Source organism: Etheostoma spectabile, chromosome 4 (genome assembly GCF_008692095.1).
Source record: "Etheostoma spectabile isolate EspeVRDwgs_2016 chromosome 4, UIUC_Espe_1.0, whole genome shotgun sequence".
Classification (NCBI taxonomy): Eukaryota; Metazoa; Chordata; class Actinopteri; order Perciformes; family Percidae; genus Etheostoma; species Etheostoma spectabile.
Genome location: NC_045736.1, coordinates 2,250,036 through 2,262,402, shown reverse-complemented (window position 1 = coordinate 2,262,402; position 12,367 = coordinate 2,250,036). Strand labels below are relative to the sequence as shown.

Sequence of the window (12,367 nt, the reverse complement as noted above, 5' to 3'; positions counted from 1 at the left end):
TTGTTTTAATTATGACAGAGTAGCTGTCAAAATGTTCTACATTCGATATGTTGCTGATTTTAATAAACAGACTGTATATGAGCTGTAATCTGATTAGATTTAGTTTCTCTGACTTCTAAACGTCACTATCAGCCACACAACGTGTGTTCTGTAATGAATGAGTCAAAGTTAGCAATTAAAATCCCTCTGATTCCAAAACATTAAAAACTTTACATAAAACGTCATCACGCTGAGTCGATTCTGAACCAATCAGCTGTTAGATCAGCTGAGGGGCCGGTGTTTCCCAGCATGCCCAGGGTCCACCTGGGTCTTGCAGTTCTTGAAAAGCAACTGCGCCGCCTGCGTCTCAGAACAGCGGCCACCATGATCTTGTGAGTTTAGCTGATCGCCGGTGATCCATTCTGGGCAGACCTGGCTCATCTCATGAACCTATTGAAGAGACCACACTGTTCCTTGTTACCACCCTCCTGGTAACAAGGAACAGGTGACATAGGGCTAATGAACAGGTGGAACACATTGGGTACGGGGTAAACAATCACCAAGTTGGGAAGACACGCCATGCAGAACTAAAACAAGACTTGATATGTGAGTGAGATTACAAAATAAAACAGGGTATAACCATGCTTTTTTGAGAAAAAAAATGTTCCCATAGCCTATTACATTCTGACATTTTTCTATTAGCTTATCATTTTATCTCTGTAGACCGTGAAAGGTCCACACACATAGTGTAAACAAACTAAAGACAGCATTGTCTGAGACCCTTTATATATTTCCACCTGATGATTGAGTCAGGTTTTTTTTTTGTGGGAAAGAATGAGCTGTCAGAGAAACATTTCACTTTTCTTCTACTTTCCCAAAGACAGATTTCATATGACTGTGTGTGAACAGTTGGTGACATTTACACTGGCAGTTACTCATGATTTGTACTCGGTGTTCCTGTTTGACTAATATTGTAAAATAAAAGTAAAATCTTAAATTCATTGAAAGCTTTTTGTGACTTGAAAGTTGAGTCTGACAATGTAGCTATAATAGCCACAAAATATCTTTAAAAACAAAACTAAAGTTGTGGTAACATTGTGTCTGGATTTCCTTAAGATTTGGTTCTAGGTCCCATCATTTTTGCAAAGCATGAGTCATGACCTCTGATGACTATTGATGAGCATGTTTGTGTGTCTGCTTGTTCTGTGACATATAATCCCACGGTACATCAATAGCTGTCTGATGCGAGAACTCCATTACTGGTCTTGTGTTGCATGCTACCAAGGCCCATTGCCCGGGAATGTGGTTTTTTTCCTCTGATCTGTGTCTCGACACATATGCTGCTGTGGCAGGACCGGACAGCTCCTGCGGCTAATGGCGTTGATGCTCAGCAGCTGAAAACCAATCCATCACACAGGAAAAAATGGTGAGGGAAGGAAAAGAGGGAGGGGAAGCGGCAAGTCAGGAGGTGGTGGAAAAAAAAATAATGGCGGCGCTGTACTTCATGGTTTTAAAAGGCTATTCATCAATATGGTCGCACTGTCAGGCTCCCTGCCTGTATATCCATGGGGGAATCAAAGCCAAGCCAAACTCATTTATAGGTACGGACGTGGAGAAATTGCCCATCATGAAGTCACACAGACAGGCTGCAGTGGATTGGGCCAATTGGATGTGTTGGGTCGAGTGCTGCCAAATAGCTCTGTTGTCATTGGACATACTGTATAGCCTACTCAAGATCAGCTAAGAGCTGAAATTCGATCAGTGTGCTTAAAGTGATGGTTTGGCGTTATTTCACCCGAGGGTTCTTAGCAGCACGACCTCGAGCCAAACAACTCCCCAGAAGCTTTTTTTGCCTGGGTCGACCAATGGGCGAGTTAGCATTATCAGCTGGTTAGCTTAGTGCTACCGGCAGTAAGACAAGTGCAAATTACAACACAGAAAAGAGATACAACAAGCATATATTTTAATTTAACTTATTTTTTAAAAGTAAATGCTGTATTACAACAAGTTATAATTGAGGTAAGTTTGGAGACACTAAGCTGTTTAATGATTAAATGAAATATGTTTCTTGCAACTCTTTTCAGTGTTTTTTGTAGATGTTCCTAAGCACTAATCTTACTGCTGGTAGCGCTAGCAGAAGCCAGCAGGCAAGTGTTATTTAATATATTCGTGCTGTACTTAAAAACTTCCCAATCCATTGTTTTATGAGTACATAACCTATTTGTGCTATTGTAGATGTTTGGTATCATTTGGGGCATTATTAGTGGGGTAATTTACGAGATACACCGGTGGTTCCATTAGCCTCTGTAATAAGCTAATCAGCTAATAACGCTAACTTGCCTATAGTTCGGCCCAGGTGAAAAAAGACTTCTCGGGGGACCCTAGGTGAAATTACTAATTAAGTGGGACATTTTGGGAAATAGGCAACCCAAACAAACACAATCTTTATTAAAATATGTTGAATTCAACTCAGTCTAATAACCAAAAGAGCCACATGATTGACATTATTTCATCCCTTTCATGTGTGTGTCGTGTTTGCCCTGTGGTATTCTTAGGATGACCTCTCCAGACAAGTGAGACAGTACAGCTCTTCCATGCTTTGTTTCAAGTCATTCCTCTGGAGAAACCTAAGTAGATTAACTGTCTACCTTCAAAGTAGATTGAGTGCACAGGGGCCCTTAGTTCAGAGTTGACCCTGGCCAATCGTTGCCTCCAGAGCTTTCAACTGATCTTGGAAATTTAGCATAAAGAACATTATTCATGTCCCTAGAGAAATACCGTGGGTCCAGTGAGGCTACAAAATACCCAATCCTTTGTGGTTCATGAAGTGATCATTAAACTGGGTGAGAAGGCTTTTCAGTTATTCAGCTGTGCAGCTCCTTACACTTTGCACAGGCGTATTTCTACCCTTTCCTACAGTACGTCTTGGAGGACAAGCTAGAGTTGTCTTTGTAAATTTGGAAGAATTTGTCCATCACATATTCAATGACAATGTCCAAGACAGAGAAGATGGTACTGGGTGAAAACAGAAGTGGACATCTGGCAAGCCGCATGCAGTGTCCATTTGCACTCTAAATTCTATCCTGGTCAAACTTCTTATTGTGAATCATAATGTAACCTGGCACAAGTCAATACATAGCTACAGTTTTCTGCAACCTTAGTGAAAACATTATTGACTGTTATCTCCTCAGTGTGTAAAATGCATAAAGAATGTGGACATTTAAGAACCTTTCTGTTAAGAGATATGTTTTAAAATACTGCAAAGGTGTTAAATCCGTCCGAACGTGGCCTGTCCTTTTAGTTTGGAATAGTAGTAACACATACACCTAAGAAAATGTAGCTTTATTCTGCCAAGGAAATATTCAAACCTGAATGTTATTATTCAATATTAATGAGTATGTAAACATAATTCTGTTAACTGATTTGATAGACATACTATATACATATAATAAATAGAGATGAAATAGAAACTTTCTCCCTAGTTTTAAAGCTTGTGGTGTAACCACAACCTTGCTTGCTGTGGCATTACAATGTTTAATGAAAACTTGGAAGCAAGGAAGAAATGTAATTTTCATGCACTTGGATTAGTTGGAGCCTCCTTTATTAACTGAGAACTCTGTGGCCTGTGTTGTTAGTGTTCGCTTCACTCTTGCTCTGTTTGCCAGCAGGTGTCTAAACAGCCGAGCCAATGGAAGCGAATGGGGTGTGATGTGCCTTCGTCATTAAATGTTGAGTTTGGGGCGCTGCATGGCAGGGAAAATCAATTTTAAGGCTTCTTCAAATGAAACGGATTTGGAAATTAATTGAACTCCCGGTGTCTGAACATTTTAAGTGTGTTGGCTCTCTGTGTGGTCTGATCACCAGCTCTAGGGAATGAACAAATCTTGCCATTATTTTTAATTTGTGTCAGACCCTTTTCATGAACGGTGGCTCATTAAAACCCTTCTGTCTTACACCCTCACTCCCTGTTTACAAATGCAGTGGGTCATACTTGTCGCTGCATGGACACAGCTACTGAAATTGTTTTAATATTGAGAAAATTAAAGTATCCGTTTTAGGCAGAACATTATTATACAAAAGACAAAGCCCAAATGTTTTACTGTTAATGCCAGCCATAATATGTTCTGCTCATTTGGTAACTGAAGCATGGCATTACTGGTTAGAGCAATACATGGTGAGAGCCTTTTAAAGGTCATAATCAGATCCATTATATAAAAAATTACTTGCCCTTGAGTAATTTATTCCGTAGAAGCTGTAATGGCCTCACAAGATATCTGTATAACCCAGCTGTCCAGTAACCGTAACAGTGTAAATGCACAATAAACAGCAGAGATAAGCTATAGTTCTGGTATTTTACTGAACCAGGGCGCCACAGTATAGTTAATTTTGTCAGCAATAGGCAGGTATAGGCACCACTTGTATATCATTTGTAAGTTTTACAAAATATACAACCTAATGCACTCTTCTCGTAGCTCCTGATACCATTTCAAAATGATATTTTGAACTAAACTACCATTCAAAAGCTATATTGGGCCCAGTTGGATGGCTAAGAGGAGTACTCTATATTTTTGAAAGTGCTTTCATGCTTTTAGGTTGTACAAAGACCTCTTTACAAATCCATTTTATTATGGATGAATGGTTAATTTTGTACATGCACAAGAAACACTGTAGAATGGTTCAACCAGACTGACAACTGAAAGGGCAGAAAGAGACGAAGATCCCACTCAGCAACAGTTATACTACAAGAGAACAGAATAAGAGAGCAGTCAATAGTAAATGAAACTGGAAGCTCAACCACAAAATGTTTCCAGGAACTGGTTCCTGTTTCAAGTGCACAATAATGCCACTGGGATTGAGAGACGTGTTGCTTTAGCAAAGCTATTCTTCAAACTTCACAAAGGTCTAGGGTTAGCCCTAGCCCTCAGCTGAACATACTTTAAAGTGACAAATCCAAATCTGTTTAAATCTATTCAATCTTCCCCCGTCTTCCTATGTACTTCTGCTTTTACGGGTCCAATCCGCAGAGGGAGTGGCTGAGAACGACGCTATTAAGGTTGTTCAAGTTCTGTCATAGTGGCAGAGGAAGGTGCGGTCCGTTGTAAAAACGCTGCAGAATATCCAGAAGTTAAAGGGTTGATAGAATGCAAAACCGATTTTACCTTGTCATAGTGAATTACAACAATTTGGTGGGTAAAGAGGATATACATACAACCTCAAAATCCCATTGACAGCTCTGCCTCTGAAAACGGGCAGATCTCAACAAAGCTCATAGTTGACGTCAATTATGTGGCTCCTCATATTTGGCCCTGGTCTCTATCTTTGTCACGCCCTGAAATGTACACAGGCTACACCACTGACCTGAGATCAGGTAGTTTTATGAATTGGTTGCGCAGATCTCAGAAATTGTATGCATTGTAATTTTTCTATTTCATCACTAAATTCCCTTTTTTTTACGCGAGACTGTGTGGCGCTCCATACCAAGCCCAAAGTCACCGTCACTGGGTCACTGCACTACCAAACGCCGTTTCCTTGACGTAGCTCCTGGGCCTGCAGCTTGCTGCTCTCCCTCAAACTCAAACTGTAAATATACTATAATTATGCCAAAAGTGTAGCTTTGCTATAGGATTCAATAGAAACATAGCCTAGCTAGCAGCTCCTCATAAACAGACCCCTCAAATTCACAAAATGCCTTAAATTAACAAAAGTCTTAGCTTTGTAGGACCTTAGTGTAGCTGTGATGTACATGCCGTGATGAAATACTATACTATAGTTATGCCAAAAATAAACAGGGGGTCTGTGAAAGGACAGGCCGGGCGGCGATGTAGCAACACGGGCAGCACTGTCAGGGAGCTTATGAACACTGACAGATACACAATTTGCATAGGTGTGTATGTGTGTGTGTGACAGAGCTCAGCGGATCCCCACTGGCTGTGGCCTGTGCTGTCTGTGTTGCTGTATTGCCGCCCAGCCTGTCCTTTCACAGACCCCGGGTTCACTTTCAGCTTAACTATGGTATATTTACAGTTTGAATATCGTCACCACATGTATATCACAGCTAGACCAAGGTCTTACAAAGCTAACACTTTTGTCCATTTTCAATTTAAGGCATTTTTGTGAATTTGAGGAATCTTGTAAGGAGGATGGTAGCTGGCTCTAATTGCTCCATGCAGCTAACCGCGGCCTCTATCAATGAGACGTACGGACAAGAGGCGTTTATTTTCCAGATCGCTTGTTTAAATAACTCAACACACATACACATAATATAAGACTAACTGGAACCTATGGTAAGATATTGTGGATGTAACAAGCAGTGATGGGAATTACGGCGTCATAAACAACTAGATTTCTGAGCCGAGAGGCGGAGACTTTTTTTCTTCCTTGGTTAATGGACCCTGGTCGAGACAAGCGCGTAAAAGCTGAAGATTTAGTATAATTTCATGGTAAACCAATCAGAAGTAGAGTTGGGCGGGTGTTCATAAGCATGCATAGTTATACACAACGAACGACACAAGAAAGTCAGTCAACGAGAGACAGGTATGGCGTTATGAAATCGGGGGGGGGGGGTAAGTTTCCCTGCTAAAGATTTTCCATCGTGGTCAGAAAACATAGGCACTATAACTCTAGAGTGGTTACTCGCTCCAAAGCTAATTGCTATCACACACACACACACACGCAAAAGTACAAACATTGGGCCACTTACGGTATTTAAACTACTGAGCGTCTATACGGTATTTGTTATTTATTTTTGCTAAAGTGCTTAAGCATTATTTAATGTTGCCCAGTCGTAGCCAGTTGAGGGGCAATGAATATCAAAAGTTTCAAAACATCTAACGTTATTTGTATTGATCCACTAGATATAATATCTACAGACATGGCATCTGATTGGAGACTAGTCTTACTTTGTCCCACAGCAACAATAAAAGAGTTTAGATTTGAATACAGTTTCAGTTAATAATGTATTGTATTAAGTGTCAATTTCATTATAATATTCAGATTTATCATAAACAATTGAACATGCGCATGTATTTTAGGTTCCCCTAAAAAGAGGGGTTGGGCGGTCACATTTGAGCATTTAAAAATGTGCCCAAAATGTAACACATTAATTACTTTTAGAATTTGTAACTGAGTATCTAATTTAGTTTAGTTTTACCCAGTAACATTGACTTTGCGGGGTTAGGGAGCGCCACGGGCTGCTGCTGTCTCGTCAGACTGTGTGGAGCTCCTGGAGTCCGACACCATCATTCTAAAATTGCAATTAGCCATCAATTTTCGTAAAACGACACATGGTTGATTTCTCGCATAAAAAAGTATCAAAAATAAATTTAGTAATAAAATAGCGGACAAACACTGTATAACATTGCAGTGTCTCGTCTCCACTGTGTGTGTACGTGCTTCGCTCAACCAATCAGCGCGCAGCTCATCTAAATATTAATGAGCAGACCATGTAAAAGGCAGAAAACCTCTCGTTTGAATCCAGACCCGTTAACAGGGGAGCATCAGGACCCATAAAAAAGCATTTCAACCCAACCAATGTTACTTACCCTATTAGGAGACCTTAAGGAACAGCGTGAAATGCTCGCTATAACCCTTCTATCACCCCTTTAAAGCCCGAACAAGAACAATCTTTGCAGAGTTTTGTGTGCTTTCTCCCCCCCCCACGGTCAATGGTTAGTGGCCAGACTCTCTGTACAAATGAATTGTGCTAGAGTAGACTGCAGAGGGCCCAAAGAAAAATATGTAGAGTCCAGTTGCTCTGTTGTGGTTCGCTAATGATGAGAGTCCATCAACGGGGGATTCCATTGCGTGCAGATGCGCCATGTTCTGTTCTCCACCGTGTGTCATAACACACCAGGAGCATTTAAAAAAAAAAAAAAGGCATTTTGCTTGCAGATTTTGTTTATTTGGTTTTGGACTTTTCCTGGATAGTTGTGCTACTACCAAGTAGTCTAAATTATATGGTTTCTTCCATTTAGTCCAGTTATGAACAACATGGATCAAAGATTTTTGACTGGGTTTTAGTTAGTTTGGTAAATAGTGTAGCGATGCAATATAAAATGCGGAGTCTGCACAGGGTGTTTATTTTGAATTTTGACCGGATGCTCTAGCTGTTCCATTTCTTGCCCGGCCTGTGCAACGCCCCGCGGCACAGCTGGAACAAAGCACATCTGCGCCTGATGAAATCCCGACATTAACAGGAGAGATAACTAAAACACTGCTGCACCAAACTAAATATAGCACAGAACTGAAGTCATTGTGTCAGTACAAATCTCTACCATCTTTTCTTTTTAATCCCAGAGAATATTTTAACTTTGTCTTTTTGTAATAGGGTGTTGCAGGTCACATTCTAGAACATTTTCAAATGACTAGTAACACTGTGGTCTTGACAATAAAGTACATAATAATCACTGGGTACAAAGAACAATACACATTTTGTCATGTCATAAAATGAAAAGCACAGGTGTAAGTAATGGCATCATTATTAGTTATTCCAGGGTCTTGGCGTTGGGCCTGCTGGTTCACTCTCATGCCTTACTGGGACTTCCAAATAAAGGGAAGCCATCCTTAACATTTTTGTGTTTTTTGCTGTGGCAAGTCAAAATCCAGTGAAAAAAGGCCCCTTAAAAGGAGATGAAACATTTACTATAAAGCGGTTTGTTTTCTTCATAAGTAGTCATTAGTCTGGGAATGTTAGGGAGCCATTTTTAATACATTCAGAAGTTGCCACAGTGCTTCACAACAGCAAGTATGAAGACCAACAAACCATAGCATTTGGACATCAGCGGCATCCCGTGGCAACAAGGGTCTGACATCATCTGTGTATCAGATCTACTGGTCAATTGTTTTGTCACTGGTGTGCTATCAGCAGGTCCTGACGTGTCAGTTCGTGCTGCCCCCCCCATACGTAATAACCCTGTTGGCTTTATTTTATGACGAGGACAAGGTGAGTAGCCTTGAAAAGCGCCAGTGCTGCCAGAAACTGTATATCAACATCAGTGACATCGTAATAAAAAGAGAATAATTACCAATATCTCGAGTTGGATATCAAGATCTTAAATCAAGTTTATAAGACAAATATGACATATGTCTGTATTACATGGTAGTACTGTGTACTGTTAGAGCTGCAAGTGAGATTGCTCCTGGCAGATACTGTAAAAATGAAACATAGGTTGGACACAAATGCAATTACTATTTTTCTTAAATATAGTGTCAGCATCCTTGACATCTGTGTATTATATGTATTTGGGTATAGGCTATAAAAAAAATTAAAAATCTCATTCTTTTTAAATTTGTTTACATTCTTTAGATTTAGACTAATATAACGTAATTTTATGTGACTTAAAGTTGATTTATTAAATTTCTAAAAATATAATATATAATGTGCAACTATTCTACATTAATGGATGTCTGTTATATTCAAGCCATTCAAGGTTCAAGATGGTTCAAAGCTAATTAAGCCTATTCGCTACACAAAACTTTCTCTGTATTTCTCAGTATGGCTATATTTTAACAAAACTGTGTAGTCCGGCGACTTTGCGCCCAGCAGCTCGAGTGATGTGTTTACATAAACAGTTTTTAGCTTTGGAAACAAAGAGAACAAACAAATTACTAGATAATTACTTTTTTTCTGAAGAGTCCATCATGTTTTCTTAATCCTGTGTCCTTTATTTTACGGCATAAACCCTACTAGCAACTGCGTGGAGAAGGGGTGAGGGTGGTACGCGATCACTGAAGGCTTGCGCTATGCCGATGCACTGACAGTGTTATTGTGTCATTACTTATGATTCCTCGTGGGGGCGACAGAACCTACGCACTACAGCTACAAAATTGCAATCTCTAAGATGTACATTTTGTTGTCTCTGGCGGCACCTATGGAAATACTCGGTAATTTCTGGTGTGTTTTTGTGTCACTTCCAAGAGATTCATTGTCACCTGTGTGACCTGTTCATGAACCGGCGTGAGACCGGGTTGTACCATCCCTGATAGAACCACCACTGCCCGATAATTAAAAACATGTCACTACCTGTTTGCCTTAATTGAATTTTCCCAGCACACCCAGTTCGTAGTAATGGAATTTCAAGGGCTTTCATCATTAGGCCATTGTCTTGATCACCATTGTTTTTTCCTCATTTAGCGAAAGTGACTTAACCGGTTCCATTGTTAGCGCTCAATTTATGTAAAATACCAGTTATTATTAAAGCCCATAGATATGGGTTTAAGAGAACCTGATACACTTACTAGTAGGTTCAGAAGGCTGTTATAATTCATTCATAAGGTAACAGTTGCTGTTAACTGGGTCTGGACCCCTTGGCTTCCCTTTTTATACTCTGGGGGTCCTGTGTTCTACTTGGTTAAGTTTAGGAAAAGATTATGGTTTGGGTAAAATACTGCTTGTGGCATTATATAAGAAATGTTACAAAAGAAAATTAACTTGCATAGCCTACGTAACTTTTGAATTAACTTTTGGTTTCACACGGGGCACAAACACCGATTTTCCTGGTGAAAGTCCTGTGTTTGCTGGATCCATCCAACACCTCAACCTTCCCTTGATGTGGAGTTTCAGTCTTGAAATTCCACTCCCTACGATTGTCTCCCTTTATACTACCTTATCTAACAGCAGTAACTTTGAGCAGTTGCTCTGAGCATCTGATATTGACGTGAATGGGTGACCCAGCAATATTTTATAACAGCCTACTGAGCCAACTAGGCAGTGGAGTAGGGACATAAAGCATTGTATCTATGTTAGTGAATAACAGCTGATAACACTCATTCAATTGGCTCATGGAATAAACAGACATTTAAATGAAAATTGTTGAGATCATCACTTTAAATTGAGCTAGGTTCCAAACACATATTGAAGTGTTTGGAATTTACTAGAACAGCACCATGTAAGGTTTTCAAAAAAAACTCCAGAATCTTTCAGAAACTCCTTTCATCATTGCCTCATAATTACCTCATGGTTACAGTGGTATGTTTTAGCAGTCAAACGAACTCATCATCCCAGAACCCACTCATGTCAAAGCAACAAATTCACTTAATCCCAACAAAAGCACCAAAATGGTTAGAATTTGAATGAGATCGGTGCTATGTGAATGCACCGACCCAGTGTGTCTCACAGTGTCTCTCACCTTTCTTGTGATTACATCAGCTTCTTGAGACCCTCAGTGGTGACTGGAGCGGGCGTCGTAGTGAGTGAGTTTTTCAATCAGTCCAGCAAAATGAATGACAATGAAAGCGTTCTTATCTTTCTGCCTGCTGTGTTTTAACGTCCCAGGAGCAGTCTCTGTTAATCTCTTCTCTCCTCATGTGGAAGTGACATGCTGGGTTGTTGCTGTAGATACATCCTCTCTGTACCATAACCAATTTCCACTACTAAGGCGCGTTTCTAATGTTAAACCACATGAAATCCCTTTTTAAGTGACACCTATATTAGAAATGAATCTTAAAACGCTGTTAAAAGGTGAATAGCTAAGTCTGTCAGGTAAAAGATGTAACCTCATGCAAGTGAATGATTTCATGAAAGCATCTTATTTAAGCTTTTTCTTCTTCTTGAGCATCAGATGATTTTGATATTTTGTTTCTGTGTTTTCTTAGGTTTCCTTACATGTCCGCACCAGTGTGTGTTTCAGTGCATTCACTCGCCTCATTTTAAAGGACCACAAAGTTGTCTTAGTTATTAACTAGGCTTACCGTGAGACAACACATCTTCATCTCAGATCTCTTTTCTCCCCATTCTTCTGCGCAAGTGGTGCCTACCAAAAACAACCCTCTAAATAAACACTCTCTCCGACTCTAATCTTTTTTTAGTGTGGAGAATCCGAGGCTTAACTCTGTACGTGGGATGGCCTTAGAGTGGAGATGAACAATTGTGTCTTCTGTCGCTTGAGGGAGTATGATTGGAAATGGCCTTCCCTGTTATTGCAACTCACAAAAGCTAGATTTTAACCTCTTTATCGAGGGAAAGTTGACTTGACATGCCCAACACTCATGCTGTACCATTTCTCATATTAGCGAACAAGTGAAAATGTTAACATGCGCGTTCCAATTTTTGTTCTACAAGTTCTCACATTGTATCATACAAGTGCTCACGTGAAGGCTACAAGCTCTCACATCTTGGACTATACCATTGATCTTCATACAATTCAATCTTCTGAACCGAACCAGTTATGGAGCCAGTTCAACCTGCAGGCTGTAGGTTATCATGGTGGTGTGCCCCAGTTTTAACGGAGCCAGTTTTGTGAGAACAAGAAGCCAGGGGTGAGTCCAATGACTGAGTCTTTCCTCTTGTTTTAAAGTCATTCTTTAACTTTTAATCGATGCACTCCTAAATCAATTCAGCTGATATCCAAATAAATGTATGTTTTATCATGCTGTGTATAACTGTCACATA

The 12,367-nt window shown here is 40.0% G+C and overlaps 1 long non-coding RNA gene across 1 annotated transcript in view; it reads right to left on the bottom strand.

Moving 5' to 3' along the window:
- Positions 1-113: 113 nt before the first annotated feature.
- Positions 114-12,367, bottom strand: part of LOC116687508 (uncharacterized) — a 19,612-nt gene continuing 7,358 nt past the window's right edge. The window contains exon 3 of the long non-coding RNA XR_004331558.1: positions 114-125. This is a non-coding gene — a long non-coding RNA (uncharacterized LOC116687508). The remainder of the gene's footprint in view (positions 126-12,367) is intronic.